Source organism: Pinus tabuliformis, chromosome 5_2 (assembly GCF_031772625.1).
Source record: "Pinus tabuliformis cultivar Carrire ecotype Pingquan chromosome 5_2, CPIR1, whole genome shotgun sequence".
Classification (NCBI taxonomy): domain Eukaryota; kingdom Viridiplantae; phylum Streptophyta; class Pinopsida; order Pinales; family Pinaceae; genus Pinus; species Pinus tabuliformis.
The window spans coordinates 843,718,669-843,742,758 of record NC_142306.1 but is presented as its reverse complement, the minus strand read 5'-3'; positions in this window follow the sequence as shown (position 1 = coordinate 843,742,758).

Sequence of the window (24,090 nt, the reverse complement as noted above, 5' to 3'; positions counted from 1 at the left end):
TGTAGATTTAATGATTGTTCTCTTATGGTTATTTATCTGGTCCTATGTTGGTTATAAGAATGATTTTATGATAGTTCTTGGTCATGGTTCTATTCATGTTTTTACTTGTAATTGAATAAATAATGAATGCAAGACCTAACTGATGTTATGACAAATGATGTGAGAAGGTGGAGACCCTTCTTGTTAAACCTCAGTTAAGATTTCAGTCCCTTATGTTTAGACTTGCATTCATTACATGTAGGTGGCACATCTACCAAGTGGTTGATAAAATGTCAGTCCTGGTTGGGGATGGTCAGGTCAAGTCTTGGTTCTAATTTTGGCTTATAAGCGTTTTCTTCATGTATTTTATGAATTCTGGAAGTTTCACGGATTTTTGTGCAGAGGCTTAGCCCTAACCCTGGAAAGTAGCCCTAATTCTCATAGTTGCTGGCACAACACTAGCAAAAAAAGGCTATAGTCGCACTAATATAGCCCTATGGGAGAAACTGGGAACCCATAGTCACATGGAGGCCTTGGAAAGGAAGCTACTGGAGCTCTAGGTTAGGGAAAATGTGAGTTGTCTCAAGGGTTGGGCTACTCCTGGAGGTCCTATGGCACCTAAGGGAAGTCAATAAAGCCTTGTTGTTTCGACTCCATTTCCTTAAGGTCATCTACGAGGTGTATTCATATCATAGTAACCCATAATCTCGTGTTTATCTCAGGTAAACCGGTGAAAGTGGGTAGATGTGAGAGGAGTATATGTTACATTATTTCATGAATTTCTAAATTAAATGTTTCATATCACAAATTCCATAACATGAGATATCCTATTTACAAAATTTTTACTGAATCAAATACTAAGTAACATTGACTACAACCTTTAAGCTAAGCCTTTGATCCTTTAGGTGTTAAAATTAATTTAATACATACCATATGCATTGTTTATTTTGGTTTTATTTTTGAAATAAGTGGTGACCACAACACATGCAATGATGAAGATGAAGTTGATTTATGGTATGTAGACCTAACATTCATATTTAGATGAAGTTTGGATAACTATAAAACTTGGGAATCGATCCAGGGCCATGGATTACTTTATGATAGAAAGTGGCATAAATAATAGCCTATCTTGCAGTAAGCACAACAATAATAGCAACCAAAATCATCGGCAAATACACAACATCTGCAAGATACAAAATTTGAGTTTTTCATCTTTCAAAATTTGGTCAAAATAACATACTAGAGCTAATTAGATACTTAGAAATCCAAAAAAATATAAATAGATCTTAACTAAGTTCTCCCTCTAAATAGAATTAATTAAATTTTAATTATAAAAAGAAATCCAAATAAACCCTTCCAATGAGGATTGTATTTTGATTTTGAAGCAACAACAACACTAGCACTAATGTAGTTTCATTATATCCCTCTTGTGCTTGATTACTTTCTGTTAATGTCTTAAGTACACATGAGAATGAAAAATGACCCAGATCTACAATGATAGCTTCCATTTCTACATGCTACCTACTTAATGTTAGCAATAAACACTGGGTTTGCTAATTTCTAAATAATATTTTGCCTGCTACCTACTTGAAGTTAGTAATAATGACTGGGTCTGGTAATTTCTAAATAATTTTTTGCATGCTACATACTTAACGTTAGCAATGAAGACTAGGTTTGATAATCTCTAAATAAATTCTTTAGGCATCTGGAATCGTACTACATACTTATTATGCATAGAACTATTCCTCCAAGTGAAGTCCAACCCTGTTTTGAATTTCTTCTGAAGTAATCAAAGATGTATTTGGGATAGCAAGCTTTAAAGATGTTTGTATCATGCTTGGCGATGTTCTAGATTCCAATGAAGGAAATAAATAAGAACCTGTTGTGCTATACAACAACCCTCCCCATTTCAAAATTTTTCATATAAAACTTTAATAAGAAATGGGTCCCCTTTTAGAATATAAATAAAATCAATAAAACATTTGAAAATAAATTTTTATAATAGGTCATATAAAAATTTTCTTTTAGGGTAGGTTAAATCACAATCACAATTTGCAAATCTATCAAACCCATGAAAGTCCTCTTGATAAGGTCCGATCCGATTTGAATTATAATAAAACCTTATCATAAAGCTTTATCGAAGGAAAACAATTATAAAGGGAATATGTCGCATCACGCACATCCTTTATTTCAATAGTGGACTTAAAGTGTTCCATTGAGATCCGCCGATGCGATAACTCTATCGGAAATCGCATATTCCTACTCATCAAGAAGCCATCCCAAGTTTTCCATGGAAAACCTCCAATGCGATAAGTCGATCGCAATCGCGCATCGCTAAAATCATAAAACACATCCCAAAACGTTTCGTTGAAATCTGTCGATGTGATTTTATTATCGTGTAGCGCACTTTCGATAAAGGCAAAACATGAAGTATTACGAACATGTGCAGTTTTAAGTTATAAGTCAATTATAAAGAAAATTTAAATGAGTTATCAATTTTAAAGCATGACGCCTCCCCATGCCAACTCAGCACTGATCACAATCACAACCATGCAAAGGAACCAATTAAGCATGGCACTTGTAACTCTCGATCTGCAATATGCGATTATCACTAATCACCGATCGGGAAGTCACACTACCCATTCTAAAAAGGACCATTATAAATTTGCGATGCGACATACCATCACGACATTAAATTTTCATGTTGGAAGTTACAGGGAAATCATTAAGAAGCAGTTAGGGTTGAATCCTTCAAGGATTTCATCCATAGTGATTTAATATATCATAAGATCCATATCATCTATTACACTTAATTGATGTTAGTACTGTGCGTTGTGTATTAGCTTTGAACAAGTTTTTTCCAATGTTACATCCTTCTGTTTCATTTTGCAAAGATAATTTGAAATCATCAGTCCAGCAAAAAATTCTAAGAAAGCTTAGAAAGTAAAGGACCCCGTTATTGCGAAAGATGAACCAGCAAAATTGGTGTTGATAGCTGATACTACTTGTATGGGGCTATGCAAGACTTCATGGGATGGCATATATAATCTATTCGAAGCCGAGGATCTAAGAAAAATTGAGGAAGAAGGAGGAATGGCTGATTCAAGTGACAAATCAGAAGATACTCTTAAGGATTTGGCCAGCTCCGACCTCCACAGAATAGCAGCCTGTGCGAAAGTGTTAGCCTACAATAACATGGTGAGATGGGTAATAAAGAGTATCAACATAACCAACATAGCATTCTTTATTGCCGATGGAAGGATGTTCGGGTCATTCGAGGTAGACGATGTCAAGAAGATGTATCATTTGTCGGACCCCCAGAAACATTACAACAAGGCATTTTTAGAAGCTTTTGCCAAGGAGAACGAGGTAGAGTCGGACCCTATCAAGCAATGGAGACATTTCCCAAACAAGCATAAGCATGAATCCTCTGGTATGTACTCTATAGACTCCTTAGCATCTCCCTATTGCTATTCTGGTGCTATGATATGTAGACTCTTTGGAGTCTCTGATTCAGCGAGATTTTCCATAGAAATGGTTCCTTTAATGGAAGCAACAGTTAACTCTATATCATGGATTGGGTGACCATTTTATCAGATAAAATGGCCAACCAAATCCTTGATTATAGAAGAAATAGGTATGTAACTACCTGGATAATACCCCCATTCTATATGAGCGCCTACATCATGGATACCATCTGTTTCAATTCTGACTTCCCCATTTTAGGTTGGAAATGGACTCCTCAAGACCCAACTCCTATTCACATTTATCATAAGTATTTGTGGAAGGCACATTATAAAGATCATATATATAGAATTTGCCATGGCTTTATTTTGCCCATCCATCAGGCCATATTCAACAGAACTGCTCCTCGGTTATCCAATGAGGCTAACATTGACCTAACATCAATCGGCAATTGGTTCAGTGAAGAAAAGTTCACATATATCAAAATTTTTGGCAGCATCATAGATCCACATGTTCTCCCATTGTACATTCCTGATAAGCAATTGGCTAGAGAAGTAGCTTACTAGATAACAGAAAAAGGAATGTCCAAGAACCTCAAAGAGTCAAAGAAACAAATGTGGCCTACATTTCCACTCTGCTGTGGTACTTACTCACTGCATGATTTCAAACATGCAAAGAAAGAAGCAAAGAAGATACAAATTCTGAAATTAGTAGTCATCCCTAAGAGACAGTATGACCCAAAAGAAGTGGCTTACAACTTTACCTCTCAAGTGAAACTTTCCAAATTTGAACATGAGAAAAATGACTATGATGACTTGTTCACTTCAGCTGAGTCATTTTCACAAGTAAGACATATAGAAAAAACCAAATTGGGAGCAGGGGAGATATATAAGTTCATGCAATTCAGGACACAGAGGTTGCAAACAGTACCTCTAGATTTATTGAACACTACCCCTATGGTGCAGCAAGAAGACCGTAGTGAAGAACAAACTACTGAGAAGAGTCTTGAAAAGGATCAGACAAATGAAAAGACCAGTGAACTCCTAGATACCAATGTGCTTATTGATTCCAGCTTAATCAAGGAACGAGAGCAATTCTATCAAATGAAGAACTAGAATGACTCCCAAAACATCATTATGCCAAAATCGCCCGCAACAAAGGAGCCTATTGTTACTAATTTTCCAATTGAAGGGACAATCGGCACAGTTAACATTCAACATGATATTGAAATAATTCCAAGAGAATCCTTCCGAAGAGATTGTATTGAAGATCGAAGAAATACCACCCCTAGATGTATTTTACAGTCCAAAGCATAGGGCTGTGGTCAAAAGATAGAGGAAAAAGAGAAAAATTGACTAGGTACCATTCTCAACTCCTCAAGATGAACTTATGAATGTGGTATGGAAAGACTCAGAAGTCAATCCTTCTGAGTATTTAACTAAGTTATCTCAATATGCAGGTGCCTATACAGCTGCTACAAGGGACAAAGCCTCCGAAGTTAGCTAATTGATCAAAGAAAAGGATCTAAGGATCACCCAACTTGAAGAGCAAATGGCAGTGGAACAACAGAAGATCAGCTAGCATGAGCAACAACTAGCAGAGCAAAAACAACAAAATGAGCAACTAAAAGAGAAATTAAATCTGGAGAAACAAAATATCGATCAACAGGCTCTCCAGGAACAACAAAAGTTGTCTCAAGAACTCAGCAAAATTCAAGTGGCACTTCGGCAGGAACAGAAGGCCAAAAAAGAACAAATCACACAGTTGCAATTACAGGTAGAGAAATTCAAAGTTTATCTGAAGATTGATGAATTCAAGAAAGAAGCCCTGGAAGTGACTAAAACCTTATCTCGGCAACTGGATATCCTTTGTCATAAAATATCATTGGTTGACCCATTGTCCACCATCACTGCATCACTCATTGAACAGGAAGTTGACACCAGGTTAGAGTTTGAAAACAAAGATGAAAAGATCACAAGATTTCTCCCTTGGAAAAATCTACCAAAAATCCAAGAATCGCACAAAGAAATCTTGTTTTCAGAGTGGGAATCATAGTTAATAAAGGCCAAAAGAGCTACTTCCAGAGCTAGGGCTACAATGAACAGTGTGATCGAGTTGGTAAATGACAGCTTATATGAAGCTAACTTGATCTCCGATTGCTCCCTAGGAAAGCTCCCTAAGGCAAAAGTGGTAGAAAATCAATGGAGACAAGATCTGGCTAGCAGAGAAGAACAAATCGGCAAAGTGCAAAACTTGATGTGGGATGCATTTTGGTTTTTCCTATTCAAGTCGCATAGCTAGCAGATGGCCACCAAATGCTTTGCCAACGCTATCAATCATATGATTCCCGAACTTTCAGATGCTACGTATACAGGTCAACTACATTCAAGGCTAAGTCACCCTCCGAAAATTCAGGAAATGCTCTCAATTTGTCAGCTGCAAGGGCAAGAGAAGAAGTAGATGCAATGAATCAGTTCAAACACTATCGCACTGTTATTTTCATAAATCAAATCCTAGATTTTCATGTTTGCAGTTTTAACATCTCAAAGCGATTTTATTGACAGTTGGTTTTTATTTTATTCTTTAAACCCTTTCATGTCTTTTAAGAAAGGGTCCTCAATTGGCATAAAAACTTGACTTGAGAAGTTACACTTTTGTACTTCCAAATATATTTTTTTTTATCAGTAGTGGATCAAGGTTCTACATTTTGTGAAGAAACCCTTTCAAGACCTGCATTTTTTGTATCTCCTGGAAGTTTTCTCAAATAAGAAAGTGGAATTGGAGTGTTATTTGCACTGGAAAGACTCAAATGCATGCATTATTTTTATCACTATTCTTTTGTCTTGTTTCCTTATGTGATGAAGCATTCCTTTTAAAAGTTTCTATTGTTGATATATGTATGCTCTTCAAATAATTCTTTATTATGTCATTTCTGAAGATTTAGAATTGTTATACTTCAAAGATATATGTCAGCGATATACATTGTTATGAATGCGATATGTTTTTATAATCATTTTATTTAATTTCTTAAACAAAGTAATGATTATATATGAATGCATCTTTCTATTGATAAGTAAGCCATCTATATGATTATTTATCTGTTAGGAATTATCAGAAAATCGCATTGTTTATAGAATACCCGGGTTATATAAGTATATTTGTATATTTTTAAGTTGTAGGTTAAAACACTTATCATCTTCATTATACATTATAAAACAATCACCCATAAAATCATAGATTACTGGGAAACTGGTCCCATTATATCCAGTCGAAGCCACCATACCAAATAGAAAAGGAGCTGCACTAAGGTCCGGACCGGTTGGTTATCCCCAATGTTGGTGCTAGGATTTTAGAGGCATCGACAGGACCATACCAAAATAGTAGAAGAAAATGAGTAACCATTTTTTGGGTTCTGAATCTCTGAACAGAGAAGAGTACAACTAAGATTGCCATAGATTCATAACGACCAAATTTTCCATTGTTTTTTTCTCCAGTGGGGGATATTTCAGGGTATCCTACACATTGCGTAATTGCAAAATCAGCAAGAGCGAATTTATGAACATTGACCAGGTACATGAAAAGAAATATCACCACTATCACTTTCCTATATTTCAATCAGAATTGTGGAAAATGAGTAGGAAATTGCAATGTTTGCAAATTCTTGGAAGATATACCATGTCTTCTTTGCTGGTGAAAGTTTAGTAATAGGTACTCTAGTTAGGGTTCCATACAGATGTTTTCTACCTGCAAGAATACTTAGATTGACTTCATGTTAGTGTATGTACTTCTCATTCATATTTGAATAAAAAAATACTACCCCTATAGTTGTAGTTAAATTAGATGATAAAATACAAAGAGAGATATGAAAAAGAAGGAAAACTTGCAACTTTTGTTATGCTAAGACTGAGCCCAAAAAAGAATATGCAAAAGACATGGTGCTGCAATGATTGAAAGCCATGAAATTTCTTCCAAGCTTGGTATATGAGACAATATAAGCTCTAACACACCAAGGATAATCATATATAGATTTCCTAATATATGAAAATGGGCATTCTTCCCTTGTTCATGAAATCATAGTGCCTTTTTTATTTCCCTATTACAAGGATAATAGTTAGAATTTTACATATCACCAGCCTAACCAAAACAACCCTCAAACTATTTCAGAAAATGCAAGGTGTTGTTAGGTTACAGTTGATGCTTACATCATGCTGATAGTTGTTGTAATTGTGTAACCAATTAGACACCCATAAAGATTTGAATATTGAGCCCAAATACATAGGGAGACCTTATAGCCACCTAGTGCAAAAACCACAATACCATAATTTGTCTTGTGAAAAAAATACCATAGTATGAATGTAAAGCAAAAAACTTCAAAAAGGACCAGAGCAAAGCATGTTATTCATGAGTTGTTGGCTTAACTAAAAATGACCTTCACATCATCCATGTATTTGTAGTTCCTGTATCCAGTGACTGGGTGATGTTACTTGTAACATGATTTAAGTAGAATAAAAATGTAATACATAACCCATGAGAAAACTAGGTTAATGGGTGCTCCTAGAAGCCATCCAAGCTGAGAAACACTCCATTGTAAACAAAAAAACCCCTATGCCCATTACTGTAGTAATCACATGAGATGTTGTTGTCCACACATACCCTATGACCAATTTATTTTTATTAAATATTAACTAATATATTCAAGAATTCCAACCAAAGAAGAAAAATTCATCCCGCTAGTCCAAGCTAGATTGTGCACATTCTCAACGATGAAATAATATTCAAAACAATGAGTGGGTTACTACCCATCGTTAGAAGTTATATATTCTTGTTTTTTAATGTCATGTGTTCCAACATTCTGTACATTCATATCTCTAATATCGTTCAAATCCTTCATCCTCACAAATTAAATGTTCCATAGATATAGAAATAGGGTTATGAAACATAGCCATGGCTCCACGCTAAAGGAATTCATACCCAACCATAATGATTCATGTGCACACACAAGGAAGAATGGATATCCTTAAAGTCACTTAGCCATCTCTAGGACTGAATGCTTGGAAGTTTGTCGAAATTATAATTAAAAATGCATCCAAGTTCTTGAACATAATGATAACTTGAAAGTCAGCATAAATATACAGAGATAATCAAAGAGGACTCCATGTGAGCATAATGATAGGTCAGACTGTCTAGAAATTAATGAATTGATCAAAGATATGTGACAATACATAATTTGATATCTCGAGGTTTTCAAATAATAGGAAGGAAAAGATTTCTCGTAAAGTATTTAAATAAGAGTTTCGATAAAAAAGGAAGCCCTATATTACTATTGGATAGAAGCATAAAATTGGAAACTCGCATACAATAATAATTTAATATAAATTTATGAGATTTCAAGACCGAGGAATTCAGATGAAGAAACAAAATAAGCCACGTGGATCTTGGGCTTAAAAACCTCATTACATATTTTAAAATACTTATGATATAATAAAGACAAGTGAGTCTGACAAGTTTGAAGGTCCATATTTCGAGAAAAAAAATTTGAAAAATGAAAAGTAGAGGATCGGGATTCCAGGATTTACCAGTTAGAGGCTTTGAGTCATCTCGGAAGAATGAAATGTGACTAAAGTGGATATAAGATAAATGAGTGCAGTGAAAAGATGCAACTCAACTGGGAAAATGTAATACTCAGAATGAGAAAAGGTAGAATCATGGACAGGAGTACTTGCTGCAAGATTTTGAGATTTTCCTTTGCTTGTTTACCTTTTTAATTAATTATTTGAAATGTAGGAAGCTACAGACCCATAGAAAATTTAAATTAGAAGAAGCCAAGATTCCATTTCAGCTGCATAAAGGAGAAAATGAACAATGATTATTGAATCACCACATGCATCTGTAAAGAAAGAGAAGCATTAATACAGAGCCCAAAAATCATAAGTATTTCTGATGAAAAAGAAGATACTCCACTGAGCATGTTTGTGGCTTTAAATATGTTAGTTGCTTGCTTATTTCTAAAGCTAATTAAATTTTTCTAGTAAAAATCAAGTCTTTATACCAAGCCAATGAAGACCTACAAAATAAGCGCAAATGATAAATAAAAGTACGACTAAACGAGAAAACAAGTGGTAAAAGGAAACTAACAATGGATGAGAATGAACATGTATATGCATACGTGGAAGAATCTGATTGTAAATTTACCTTATAGATCTCGAAATTATCTTGTGTATTATCTTTGATTTTTCATATGTTCAAAATCATCTACCTATTTAATCTAAATTAACCATTAAGTAATGAGCTATTGATTCACATTTACTTCATAATAACATTGAGGGACATGAGTGGGAAAAGTGATCATATAGAAATTCTTGTGAATTGAAAAATATTTTTTCAAGAGTGCTTGGTTGTAAATATTATTTAGAACTTCACCATTCCTAATTTTCTTTGCAAATTTCAACAACGTGATGAAGCTTCACCAGGAAGAATAAGCAAGCACATCATAATCGTAATTCAAGCAATCATACTTTTCAAACACTCTTTGTTAGAGAATGGAGTAAATAACAAGGAAACATCATAGGTTCATTACATGATTATTAAAAATATGCAATAATGAAATAAATACAAATATGAAAGGAATCTAAATTTAAATTAAACTCTCCTTAATCATAATCTAAACAACAAACTGAAATTAGGTGAAATCATACTTCCAATGTAACCATTCTCTCATTTTATTTCCTACGCATATGACAATGTCACAAATCAACAACATGAATGAACCTGCAACTAGATTATTAAAAGAAGGATTCAACCTACTATGTACATTAAAATATGACAAAATAAATTTATTTACAAAATTGTTACCTTGAAATTCTTCCAACCATATGCCTACAGGATCATAAAATCAACATGTATTTCTACTAATGATTGAAAGGAACTAAAAGTGTAAAATATAGCATCTTCAAATAATGGATCTCCAAACATTGATGATTTTGTATTATGTGCAAAAGAAAGGGCAAGAAAAAAACCTTCTCTTCAAATGAATGAATTAAGAATTGGTAGAAATTTAGAAGATTTATTAAATAATTATATTTTCTGTATTCAGGGTTTTGTGATCCATAATGAATTAAGAGAAATCACATAAGAGAAATTTTTGGTCGATGCATTTCGAACCAAGTAGTGTAGTTCGTCGATGATGAACCACAGTTGTTGGTTCAAAATGCGTCGGCCAAAAATTTATCTTATACGATTTCTATCGAAAGACTTTTCTTAAAAGAATTATATTGCTAGACAAAATGTAATGATGCACTGTCAAGTGCTTGATTCTGTGAAGAAATCATGATCATCAAATAAAATTTCAAAATAAGAAGTAGTCGATGTTCATGCTTGAAATTATGGAATTGATTCTCATATATTCTTATGAATGCACTTGATGAGTGTTGAGAGTTTGAATGCTCAAAATGTCAGTACATTGTGCTCAAAAATTTAAAAATGAAATTTGAAAGAGACATAAATTCAAACCAAGAAAAACGAAAACGAATTAGAATCAAATTTACATTAATGTTACAAATAATGTTAGAACACCACCGAGATTCATTTGCAAAAAATTCCTTCCTGCAAGTGTCCACAAACATTATGAAATTAAAATCATTGTTTGCATTTTCTTGTAGACATAAGAAAATTTCAAGATTATGATTTAAAAAGGTTATTTCCTCATTGTATGAATCATAAATTGGAAATGGTTCATGACTATTGAAATCACTATGATGTTTGAATGATTGAGATTTAACTGAAATATTTAAACTAACATTCTTTTCATCTTCGAAAATAGATTCACTTACGAAATGAGGAATATGGGATTTAGTTAGAATTATTTTTGAAGAGAAAGGGAAACGAGGCTCAAAATTTTCAGTTTTCAATTCATCATAATGAATAATTTCATTAGTGTTATTTTACTTAGAATGGAATAAATGAGAACCAAATAGAATTTCACATACAAGATAAGAGGAATCTCCAGGATCATTGTAAATATTATTAATTAAATTTTCTCTATCAAAATCAGAATTAAACGATGATTCAACATTAAATAAACTAGTAACAACTCCTTTGTTTTCTAAAATTAAATTTGTGTCCAGGGAGACTATTAATTGATTAAAAATTAAATCATCATTACTGAAAGGATTGGGATAGAGATAGAAATGAGAGTTTGAATATAAATACCTGAAAGTTTCTCTCTTTGCAGAGGATTGTTGATTTTCTAAAATGTTTAATTCATATTCTTCTACATTTGAATCATTGCAAACTTCAGAACATTGATCAATTTCTTCATAAAAATCATATTCTTTGTGCATTTGATCGATCTGCAAATTGTTGCTAAGTTGCTCCATGACTTGCAATTTATTATCAGCAGAAGAGGATTCTAAATTAATTATAGTAGTTTGTACGTTGCTGACATTCTCGGATGATTTAATTGTTGATGATTTATTTGATGTTGATTGTTGCTAATGAACTGTGCATCTTGTCGAATTTCTACTTCATCAACATTATGTAAATTTGGAGCAATTCTGGCATAAGCATCATTTATTTGAGCAACAACAATTTTTGTTTGTTGATTAGCAGTATTTGCAATTTCATTTTGTGAAGGATCAATGTTGTCATTTTGAGCAATTGATTCTTTATCAACAATGGATATGCTTTCTGGTTCTTCATAATTATCATAGGACAAAGACACTAAATGTATGAACCATCCAATTAATTGAAATTGAGGAGGTAAATCTTTTGAATGAAATTGCATTAAAGTTAATTGAAATCTAATGTAAAAAATATCCAAAGTCTCACCTTTCAACATACACAATTCTTATAATTGATCACACACATTTTTGTAATCATATTCCTGAAAAGCGTGAAGGAAAATCTTTGAAAACTCGTCCCAGATATGTATGGAGGAAAATGGATGATATAAGCACCAATCCTTGGCTTTACCTATCAAAGTAAGTGTAAAAATTCTGCAAAGAATGTCTTCATCAATATTGATTTTTTTGCAACTTAAAATACATTGAAGACGACGATAAAAAACATATGACGTACCATTATACTTTATCTTAGATAGGGTCTGGACTTCCTTTATCATAGTAGTATTTGGGTGAGGTCCAATCAAGCAACTCCAAGGAGGTCTTTTAAGTGGATCCATAGTTATAAAATAAAATATTTAAAGCACAAAATCTTCAAAAACACAATTTACTGTTGCCCTCATTCTAGCGCAAAAAATTTTGATGGTCAAAAATGAACTTATCAACATGTAAGGGAGACCACCTGGTCAGATCCCCAACTAAGCTTTTATCCATTTGGTGTAGTGGTTATGACTAGTTCAATTGGGTCCAATTACCTTCTGTCTCTCTCTCTTTGTTAGCTTATAGTATGTCTATTACTTGCCAATAGAAAGAGAGAAATCAGATCTTCCCTCTTGCAGAGCTCTTTGCAAGAAAGCGATCCTTAAGCTAACTCTATGGCTCATCTAAACCACAACTATGTTCTTCCCCTGTATGAGGGGACTTATACAATGTAGTGATTAAATATAAATGTAGTTTTACTCTAAGATGTAAGTAAAAAAGATAATCATATATCGAATTGAAAAATGATAGCCTTCTCTCAATTTGAGAGCAGATGAGCTAACTAACCAGGGGGAAATGACTATTTGTATGGTTGAATTCTTATATAATTTTCATCAATTGAATAACTAGTTTATTCAATTAATGAAAGACAAAACAATGTGAGAATGTATTTAAACACTAAATAGTTATTGCCCAATTCATTCATATTTCAATGAATTTGTAATAATTCTAATTCTATTCTGCTCCTGATAGATAGCTCTTACAAAACTTCAATAGCATAAAACAATTGATACGAAAATAGTGCTCAATATGAGAATGCAATACACAGTTTAGAATAAGAATTAAAATCAATTAGAGAAATTTTGGCAATAGTAGATTAACTTACAATCCAAACAATAGTGTATTAAAATGAAAAATTATTAAAATCATACCCGAAATTCATTATAAATTTTGCAGCCCATGAGAAGCTTCGGCTCCTTGAGAAAAATTGTCTACCGTAGTGTAAAACAATTCTTCGTCCCAAAGCCAAAAAAAACTATATCTCTCTGCAACTTAACTTTTTGTCTATTACAAAAGTGTAGAAGTCCAGCAAGACTAATCACATAAATTGCCACAAATACGTCAGATCTAAAGTATTCCCCTCACCTACAACTATAATCCCTTAAACAATAGTGATTTCAGAGCCTCTAGTTGCAGATAAGAGGAACCCCTTCCTTATTCTCAAAACTGATATTTAATAATTACAAGAAATATCCAAAATAGAGAGTTGTTGAGAGTAGTTTTCCAGATCCTAAATTAGAGCTGCAAATTACCCAATTTTCTCTTTACTGATCTCTTTCCATTGCTCCAAAATGTCTCAGATATGGACTTCTCCAATTGATCTCCTACTACAAACCAATCAAAACCAAAACAAAAATAAATTAAATTGCAAATTAGAAATAAGAAAAAAAAAACTCTCATGAAATTGCTAAATTAAAATAAATAAAATCTAAAATTTCCAAGATTTGATTGCTTCAAACAGATCTGATTAGCTAAATTTTTTTATTAGATCTGATTAGATAAAATTTCTCAAGCCAATGAAATTTTCCCAAATAAAATTAGGAAAAACTAATTGTTGTAGCAAATTCATGACTTTGTCTTCTGGTCAATTTTTTGCGTCATCAAATAATTAAATGTATTAAACTTATCATTTATGGATTATTCTCCACAGTCTTAGCTTTCCAACGAGCTATTGTGAGTTTCATTTGGTCAAGTAAATCTTGAGATATGCCTTTCGAAAGTTGAAATGTTATAATATCATAATTATGGAAAAAAACATTGAGCCAGAATTAGCCAATTTTAATTAGAAATTCTAATCTAAACTAAATTAGTAATTAACTAAATAATTAAAATTAATGAATTAAAATTATTTATTAATTAAATATATGCAATTTAATTACAATTATAAAATTAATTAAATACATACAAATTAATTAAATTCTATTATAATTACAAATTATCTAAATTAAAATAATTAAAAATATAAATTAAGTAAAATTAAAATAAATTGATTTAAAATATTAAAAAAATAAATTATGATAAAACATTCCAAGGTAATAGTGGCTATTGGTGCCATGTAATGGACCATAGTAGGAGGCATAAGAAGGGAATTAAACAAAGGGTGGATGGGAGTCATAAGGAGGAGGGATGTAACACTTGATCATCCTTATTCTTCCATTGTGGAAGGTTAGGCTCGAGCTATAAAAATGTAGAAGTATTGATAACAATATCATCAAGGATATTGTTAATAAGATGTTGTGATTTTGTTTTACACTCTTGAGAATATTGTTTAGCCCTAATTTTAGGCCCTTCTTCCTGGTTAATAGTTTTAAAATTTGTGTCCATGTTTTAAAGTTTTTCCCTAAGTTTGTGCAATCGAGCCCTCAAATTCTAATTTTATAGTAGTATTTTATTTTGTTTTAATCATGTTGATATGTAGGGCTATGAAATCTAAAAAGTTGGGTCATTATGGCCTTACCTTTTGAATTTGATTTCTTCACGCTTTCGTCAGCAGTCGCCATGTGAAATTTCATAGCCTCTCCTTGTAGTGGGTAGTTATCTTCACTTTGAAATGGAGAAGTATATTCATAGGTGTTGGATATATATACATTTCCACCATCTCCAACCTTGGCTCATCATCAATTTATTTACTCTTTTCTTTCTACAATTCCCTGGTAGAATAGAATCACTAAGGTTTTTCTTGTGGGGTGGACTCCCTACTTCTAGATGCTAATTTATTCGTAAGAGGTACGAATGATTCTCTTGGTTTAGCTTTCCCCCTTATGAAAATGCCCCCATGAAACCCTAATTTAACTTAGCTAATCCTTGATAATGATTTTGACGAGACCTTGATGGAAAAGTGTAGACTTAGGATTTTTCCTCTTTCGAACAACTATATCCATCTTGGTCATAATTTTCAGCAAGAACAAGGGCCTATTCATAGGTTTCATTTTGTCTAAGTGAATTAGGATGAAAATGTCATAATGATACACTTTACTAAAATGCCCCTCACATGTAACAAACTTATGAACAAAGTAAACAGTCACACCATAAGAGATGCAACTCTTTTGATTCCCTTCGTCAAGTCAGGTAGTGATGATGGCTCTTCTAGGAAAGGACACTAGATTTCATTTAAAATAATGACATTTTTTTACCATTTCTTGCTGATTAGAGGAATCCTTGTGATATTTTCCAATGTTTCTTCATTTATAGGGATAATGATCTTTTGGGTTAGGGCCCTACCTCTATTGAATGTTCTAGAAAATTCCAAAGCAATTTGAGTGTCATACCCCTATAATTTTTCCAAGCACAAAATCCATTCTGGCCAAAAAAAAAAACATTCGATATACCCTCATTATCTCTAATTGCTTCCACATCCACTAATTTAGTCTGCACTATAGTACGCCCCAATATTCCCTAGTGTTTTCATACTCTTCCTCTTCTAAAATTATTCTTCATACCACCCATTGTCCTCTCTATTACCTGTATCAAATTACCCTATTTTATATGAAAATATCATGAAGTTCCTCACACTGTGAAATCCCAATTGTACTTATGCAAAACAAATACCAAACCTGGTATAATACACGTCCCTTACCATACAATCAGAATCCTCTTTGTATTGACAGCGATTCTTCTTTTTTAAGGATAAATAAGGCAATATAGGAAAAGTAAATTGTGTATGAGAAACATAGAGTAGACTACTAAAGGGACCAACAAGGTAACAAAAGGTCATACATGTCATATCACCACTATAGTCATATTTTCTTTGTTTTTAAGTCATACTACTACATTTGTACCCTTTTTCACAAAAGGCCCCACATTGCAATTTTAGGTGTTATTAAATAAACTCCATTTTCAGTTATTAATGAGACAATATGATGATGACAATCAATCCTATATTGTATACACTCAAGATTTGATATAAAAAACAATTCTATGAGAGTCAATAGGCTTGTCTTTTTCAGACCTCCACGAATATAAATAGACCTTACTAACTCTAATAATTTCAACCATGTTTCCTTCCTTGAAATATCCATCAATATCAAAAGCACAAGCTACTCGATTGGCCCTTTTCCTCATTTTCCTATTGGACTTCCCCTATCTCCAAAATCTACCCGCTTGTAGATTCCATTGTACGATTGAACTAAAAGTCTATACATCTAGATTGAGACCTTAACTTGAAAGCCTCTCCAATCTTTCTTTCCTTCATCTAGCCATGAATATGATTAATGTAAATAAAATTTTCAAGTATCTATCCCACCTCAAACTTTTTGCAAAATCCATTTTTCGTCGTTTATCTCACCCTCCCTACACAGGAATTGACAATCAAACCATATGTGATAAAGCACTATCTTTGATATTGAAATCTTCCCCAAGATCTCCTTTTTCCCAGACCACCCATGAATCAATTTATCATAATAAACAACCCTAGGAATACAACATCATTCCTACATCTCAGATAAAATATTATTTCCCTACTTCAGCTTCCCTTCGTTGCAACATAATATAATCATCACCCTATAACTATAAACATAAAAAACAATTTCACTCATTGCCATGCTATAATGCATTATCCACCTTTTGTTTCTCCAGTTATTTTTCCAATAATGCTTTCAAAAGACTGTTGCTTGACCTTATACTAACCTTGAATTTTTCTCAAGTATCTTATCAGATATATTAATAACCTGCAAAACCATTCTGACTCCACAAAAACTTCAATAAAATATTTCAATACTACAACAAAGAACTTGCAATATTTCCCACATTTCTAACTTAGAACGTCCACTGCTTTATCAACATGATAATGCAAGTTTTTTTTTTGGGGGGTCTGGTTAAACTATGCATATTATTGAGATCCCTAAACATGCTTGAATTTGCTAACATGGGAATGAGAATGCATAAGGGATTGAGATTATGAACACTTCCTTGGTTGTTTTTCATCCATAAAAAAGAAGACCCAATATATATGGCACCAATGCCTACCTCTTTCTTGACCAAAATTCAATTTACTCACATTAGGTTAAGGTTGTCAACAACTTCTGAGGCTATAAGAAGAATATACCATGGTGGTTTTGTGGGCATATTAAATTCTTTCTTTGTAAATTTTTCTTCTCGTCTCCATGCATGTTTTATAGTATATCACGACATTGAGCGTTTGAAAATTTCTTCACATATTTATAACAATCAAAACGTTCCTTTTTCTTTGTTCTCTTTTTCTCTTAAAAGGACAAGGAAGACTACCATAGTGTATATTAAATCCTCTATGTGGTTTGAAATATTTTCCATACCACAGCAATTCGGTCTTACAAATGTTTTCCTAGTTGACTCTCTATACAACCATTATCTTCAAGCATAGGTGATCCTTTCACAAGGCATCACCGCACACATTGACCACATATTTCTTTCATGTATGATATAATTCAAAGTAATAAATATGGCATGAAATGAATGTAGAAGTTCATGAATCTATCCCAGAGGATTCAAGACATCCAATTTAACCAATGCACAAACCATTGAGGATGTATACCATGGACTTCAATTATTTGAGGATGGTTAGTTTAAGCTTCCTAGCCACTAAAGATGTGATCTATGATACTACTAATTACCTTAGAACAATCAACATGGAAAACTAATCATTCAATTGTACACATACAACACTACAAGGCATCACAAATCAACATATAAATGGAAAATGAAATTTTCCTGGCCAAATTCACTCAAGCAAGGATTTCATCTTTACAGAGGTGTGTTCATTAAGGCATTATGACAATATCCTCATACTCTTTCCCCTTCTAAGCCTTCATCGTGTCAACATGTCAAATTAATCTATGTATAGGCAACACACAAATTACTATACCATACGACAAAGCATAACTCATGCATAGTCTATGTAAACATAATGTTTCTGCACAAGACTAAATACACATCATGTTACAAAAATCAATATCCTTGCTGCCAATATACATAAAAAACAAAACTTGTCACCTATACCTATATGAAGAGATAGGTAGGACCACGAAAGAAGATGAATTCTCATCAATGTTGCGTCATTTAAATATGAAAACAAAAAAATTGTTTCATACAAACCCATAAGATTTTACTAACACTTAAGTATTGTCAAAGTGTGATTGTTCTCATAACATCAAGGATATGTCTTACACAGGTTGATGGCACAGTGAAGTTTTTAGGAGATATAACATAGAATCAAGAATGGTGGAAGTACTTATCTCTAAACCAAGCAGGGAAACTGAGTCAGGGACTAGGTTTCCCCACCCTACCATAGACTGGGTTGCAATGTGATTCTTCTTGTGGCCCAGTCACTCTTAAGCTAGGTTCCTATATGTGAGGAGATTTCTTACAGGACCAGGAACCTCAAAAATGTTGCTCAACTTCCTTCTCAATATGTATTGAGTCTTCACTTCTGACTTAGATTCAGGGCTTGTGTTCTCTTCCTTCTATGTTTTTCTCGACAACATGATATTCTTAACAGTGCGTGGACTCTCCATTACTAGCACATGCCTCCAATGTTCACTCCTTGGTTCCTTTTGTGATGTTTTAGCTCACCATTCTAGTGGTTAAAGCCCATCATTGTCCACAATTTTAGGACCAACCAAAACTACTCCAATTGTCCCTTGTCCTTTGATTTTCATGGTGATTGGCTCAATCATCATTGGTAAGTCTTGTTGGAAAATTATCTTCATGCCATTTGCTCCTTGACCCTTTAGTTTCCATCTCTCTTAGGTAGCATTTCCACTTTAGCCTAGGAGTCTGTCCCTAACTCAACTTATTTTATTTAGTTAATTTTTATTTTTTCAATGTTTATTATAAAGGGGAAATGTAACTAGGTCTATTACACCCGATGACTCTTAATTTATCATCCATCTATAAAAAAAATCATAGTTAGGAACAAATACCTAATTCCCTAGATCAACAACCTTCCTGACTAGCTCAAGGGGGATAGTACTTCAATATTTATTTGAAGTCCAAATACCACCAATTAATAATAGAATAGACTAATGTATGGAAAATTTATTTCAAGTCTAAGGAGGGTCTAGGTCCTCACGACATTTTCTATTACTTCCCCTATGTTTTCTAATTTTATATCACATAATTTGTATAAAAAAGTAACATCATACCATTGGTTGCACATTTGGTTCACACTTAAATGATTTTGCCTAGTTTCCTATCCAAAAACTATATTCAAGGGACAACATCAAAAGGGTTTCTCTTTTATTCATGACCTATAATAAAATAGAGCTCTGTTTCTTTTAGAAAAAAAATAAAAATGTAAAGCTATATGTAGTTCCCCTTGTTGTATGTGGAGTGGTGTTTGGAAGTCCCTGTATGTACATGTGGGATGAAATCTTCATGCGGAAAGCCAATAAATACCACCTCATCAAAGATGGAAAATCCTTCATTAGCAACGCACAGAAAGGAAATTCCAAATTTTCATTGGTAATTGCCAACCAAGCTACGAAACATTCTAACAAGAAGTATGTTTACTATTTTTAAGAGAAAATAAGTTTGTAGAGGAGTCAGTTAGAGGAAATCCGTCCTTAGAGGGGTGTACTAAGAAATGAAAACAAAAACTAGAACAATTGCTACAAGCATAGAGGGATGTGTTCCAATATCATAAAGGGATACCACCCAAGAGGGAAGTGTGACATGAGATCCAACTATTTTCAGACTTTTTGTTTCCAAACATTGAGTTGTACAAGAACTTTTCTATAAAAGCAAGGTGAAGAAGTGTTTGCAACAACTACTGGAATAATGTATAATTTAAAAAAGTACCTCACCATGTGTGTCACCCATCATCGTTATGCTAGAGAAGGATGGGACTTAGAAGATGTATATTGATTACAAGGTATTAAACAAAATTACAATTAGGAATAGGTATCCCCTACCTAGGATAGATGATCTACTAGATTAGTTGCAAGAAGCCAAATACTCACCAATCCAGACTTAAATTGAGGATATCAAGTTCAGGTTAGCGAAGAAGATGCCTAGAAGACTACCTTCAAAAGTAACAAAGATTTGTATTATTGGTTATTCATGTCATTTGGGCTATGCAATGCACTAGCTACATTTATGAGATTGATGAATGATATATTGTGCCCTTTTATAGATCCATTTGTCATTGTATATTTGGATGATATACTGGTATATATTGCCTTTTTTAGGTGTTCTCTTGACCCATGCCACAAAAAACAAAAAAATTTCCCTTGGGGGGTTTTGAACCAACGTCAAATTTAGTCCTTGCCTTGGATTTGTCTCTAACAAACTAGGATGAAAGTTGATATACCACCTTCCTTCCAATAAAGGAGGGCACAATGAATTGTTTTAAGATTTAAACATTACAAAAAGATTAGTCACAAGCCTACTTATAGATATTTCTACATACAGAATAAACCATTGGGACATAGAGCACTTGATAACCCATTTATTTCTCATGCAATGCCTATTTTGCACATGGCTTGGATACTAACTTTGGCCCTAATTTTTTGTATCTCATTTAGGAAGCTCCACATAGCAATCATAAAGAGGGTCAAGCAATTAACTTTGTATTGGTTTTCATCTAATTCTAGACATAGATGCAACTCAACTATTATCTCTACTTGTATGGTTATCTTTTAATGGGTGAAGTCTAACATAAATAAAAGAAGAAAATAGAAAGATGACAAATAATAGAAGAAATGAAAAGTAATAAACATTCAAATCAAATATTCTTTCTAAATTTACATTGATTCACTTATTATAAAATTTAGTGGCCTTTTCACTAAGCAATTGATAATTAGGCTTGTAGTAAAATTACATTCATAATTGACAGTGTGAATACTTTTATCTTTATTTGGAATGGTGACAAGAATTCACATAACCATATAATTATCCATCCATGTTCTATTAGACTTGTGAGGACTCCGTTTTGTATGCACAAGTACCAAATTTCCTACCATTTTTATATGCTCATGAAAAAACCTACCGGTGATGGACATCATGACCAGGACAGGTTTAACCACTAAATTGGTTCAACCACAAGTTTTTCTATGGGTTGGAATTCAAATGAACACTTAATATTAAGGATAATACCCAATTGTAAGCATGATTCCTATCAGGTCCTGATTTCACAGCACTATCTACAATTTTGTAGAAATTCTTTTGATTTCACAACAACAATTGTTGATTATGCAGCAAATGTGCAATCACCTCTACACTCACCCAAAATCAAAGAACATGGCCTAGGAAAGTATAGGAATAGAAATAACATGAACACACTACTAGATAAACACACAATGTAAATCACACTAGTTGATTCTAATCTAATGAACAATTAAAGAAACATGTACTGCAAGAAAGAAAGATATAAATTATTGAAAGGAAAATGTGATGGGGGGCCTTACCTCGAGCATGCCCAAATCGGGGCTTAGCTTAGGCCCAATAACTAAACTCATGAAAGGAGGTTTAGTAGATTAAGTACACTATTGGCTTATAGGGGCTTGAGCCAGGTTTGGAAGAATTATTTAGCCAGACAAATCTTGTAGCTACCGGCCCTTTCAGCAACAGCCTGCGGAGCGCGGACTGAGGTCTCACTCGAGGTAGCAAGGGAGGGTGCTAGAACTAGGTTTCTACACCCTTGGGATGCTTTGATGTGGTCTAAAGGAATCACACATCAATCAGGGGCTTCGCGCTATCCGGCTTCGTGTAGATCTAGTTTAGGGTTCAGTTAAGTTATAGTTCTGGTTTATCTTCCGCAATCTTTAAGCAAACATTTAACTCAGATTATCGTCTATGCACTTTAGAACACACTTACATCCACAGTTATTCATAATATAAACATAAGAATATTAAGCAAATAATGTGTATTTATCATTTAGTAGTCGAACCCAAGATCAACACAACATTTTAGAATCAACTTGTCTTTATTCAACAATTCTTTCTCATTACATCTAGATTAGCCCTATGCACTCAGCTACAGGGGTTCGCGCACACAGCTACGGACTCTACTAGGCCTCAGCACACAAAGCTGCAAAGCCTCTACTCGTACCCTCGACTTGGACTTACAGACGTGCTTCAACTCTTCTCAAAAACCCAATACATTACCCATCCAAGAATACATCTCCAAAAAAACTGTCTTCTACCCATAGAGGCTCGCTCTATTTATACCTTCCTATGTTCCGCGCACTGACTTACTCCCTATTATTTTATATTATTTCTTGGGTAGACAACCCTTTTACTTGACCCTTTACATTTCGCACTCCACATATTTCGAAGGTTTACAATATTTTTATCCTAATTTCTAGGCTCGCAACCCTAAAATCGTTACACGAGACCTCCGCTACCCAACAGTCCCCCAACGCAATCATCGTGACTCATCCTGAGTCACTCGGCTGGTGTGTTAACCTTTGTGCAGAGGGTGGTCAGCAGCCTCTGACCTTTTCTTGTGCTGGCAACGAATTCTTCCATCAAGCACTGAAACTGTTCCACTTGTGTCATCGACATAGTCATCGCGATCTCTCCTATCGCTATGTTGGCATATTTTGCCTGCACGTGTGCTACTTTTCACTTGATGGTAGTTGAAACTGCAAATGCCTCGTCCAGCCATGGCTGGAGACGAGCTTTAATCACAGCTTCCTTCTGTTTGGTGGCATCAGCTCATACCTTCAGATCCTAGGCTTCCCTGATCTTTGTCAAGCATTGTGTAATAGCAACGGTGTGAACGATTCCCTTAAGTGTATCATAGGCCTGCTGGAGCTCATTGGCCTCAATTTCTAATCGCTAGAGCATTAGATCCTCTTGAAGAGTGGTGAGCGTAACAAGCGATTGGGTGAGTAGCTCAGTACATTCCATTATTGACCGTGTGAGCATATCGCGTGAAAAAGTAATAATATTCCTACGTTGTTCTATGGTTTCAGGTGGCGTCAATGGCTGAACTTGCAGTTTCAATTCCGTGATCTGCAATCTGAGTTCCAACGAGATTCGTGCGGCCTCCTCCTTTGCGTGACAGAACCCCGTAGTTAACTTGTGAATTTGAGCCTCAATAGGGAATTCCATGTCAATTTCTAGTTATGCGATACTCGTGCAGGCTTCTGTAACTAGCTTCTCCACCTGGTTTCTGGGTAAGTGCTTCATCCCGCTGTAAGCGTGACTGTTCGATATTAATTTTGTGTTCTTTGAATACTTGTTCCGCACGGCCTTCCCTAGCGCAGAGCTCCATGGTGGCATTGTCTTGGAGTTGTTGCAGACTTTCGTGTGGAAGAGCAACCACATTTAAGCCCAACCCTGTAAGTCGGCTTAGCACACTACGATCGTCTAGATTCGCGGCGGTCAATGCCCCTGTTGGAAGCTCAATGGTGTGAGCCATTTGGGCCTTTAGCAAGGGCTCAGTAGCGGCCGTACCGAGAACTCTTGGAGCAGCGCTAACACCTACGGGCGTGATATGTAACCCAAATTCTTGCAGCTGCGTACGAAGCTCCCCCAACACAATCTGGTGCGCCGTCATGGCCCCGTC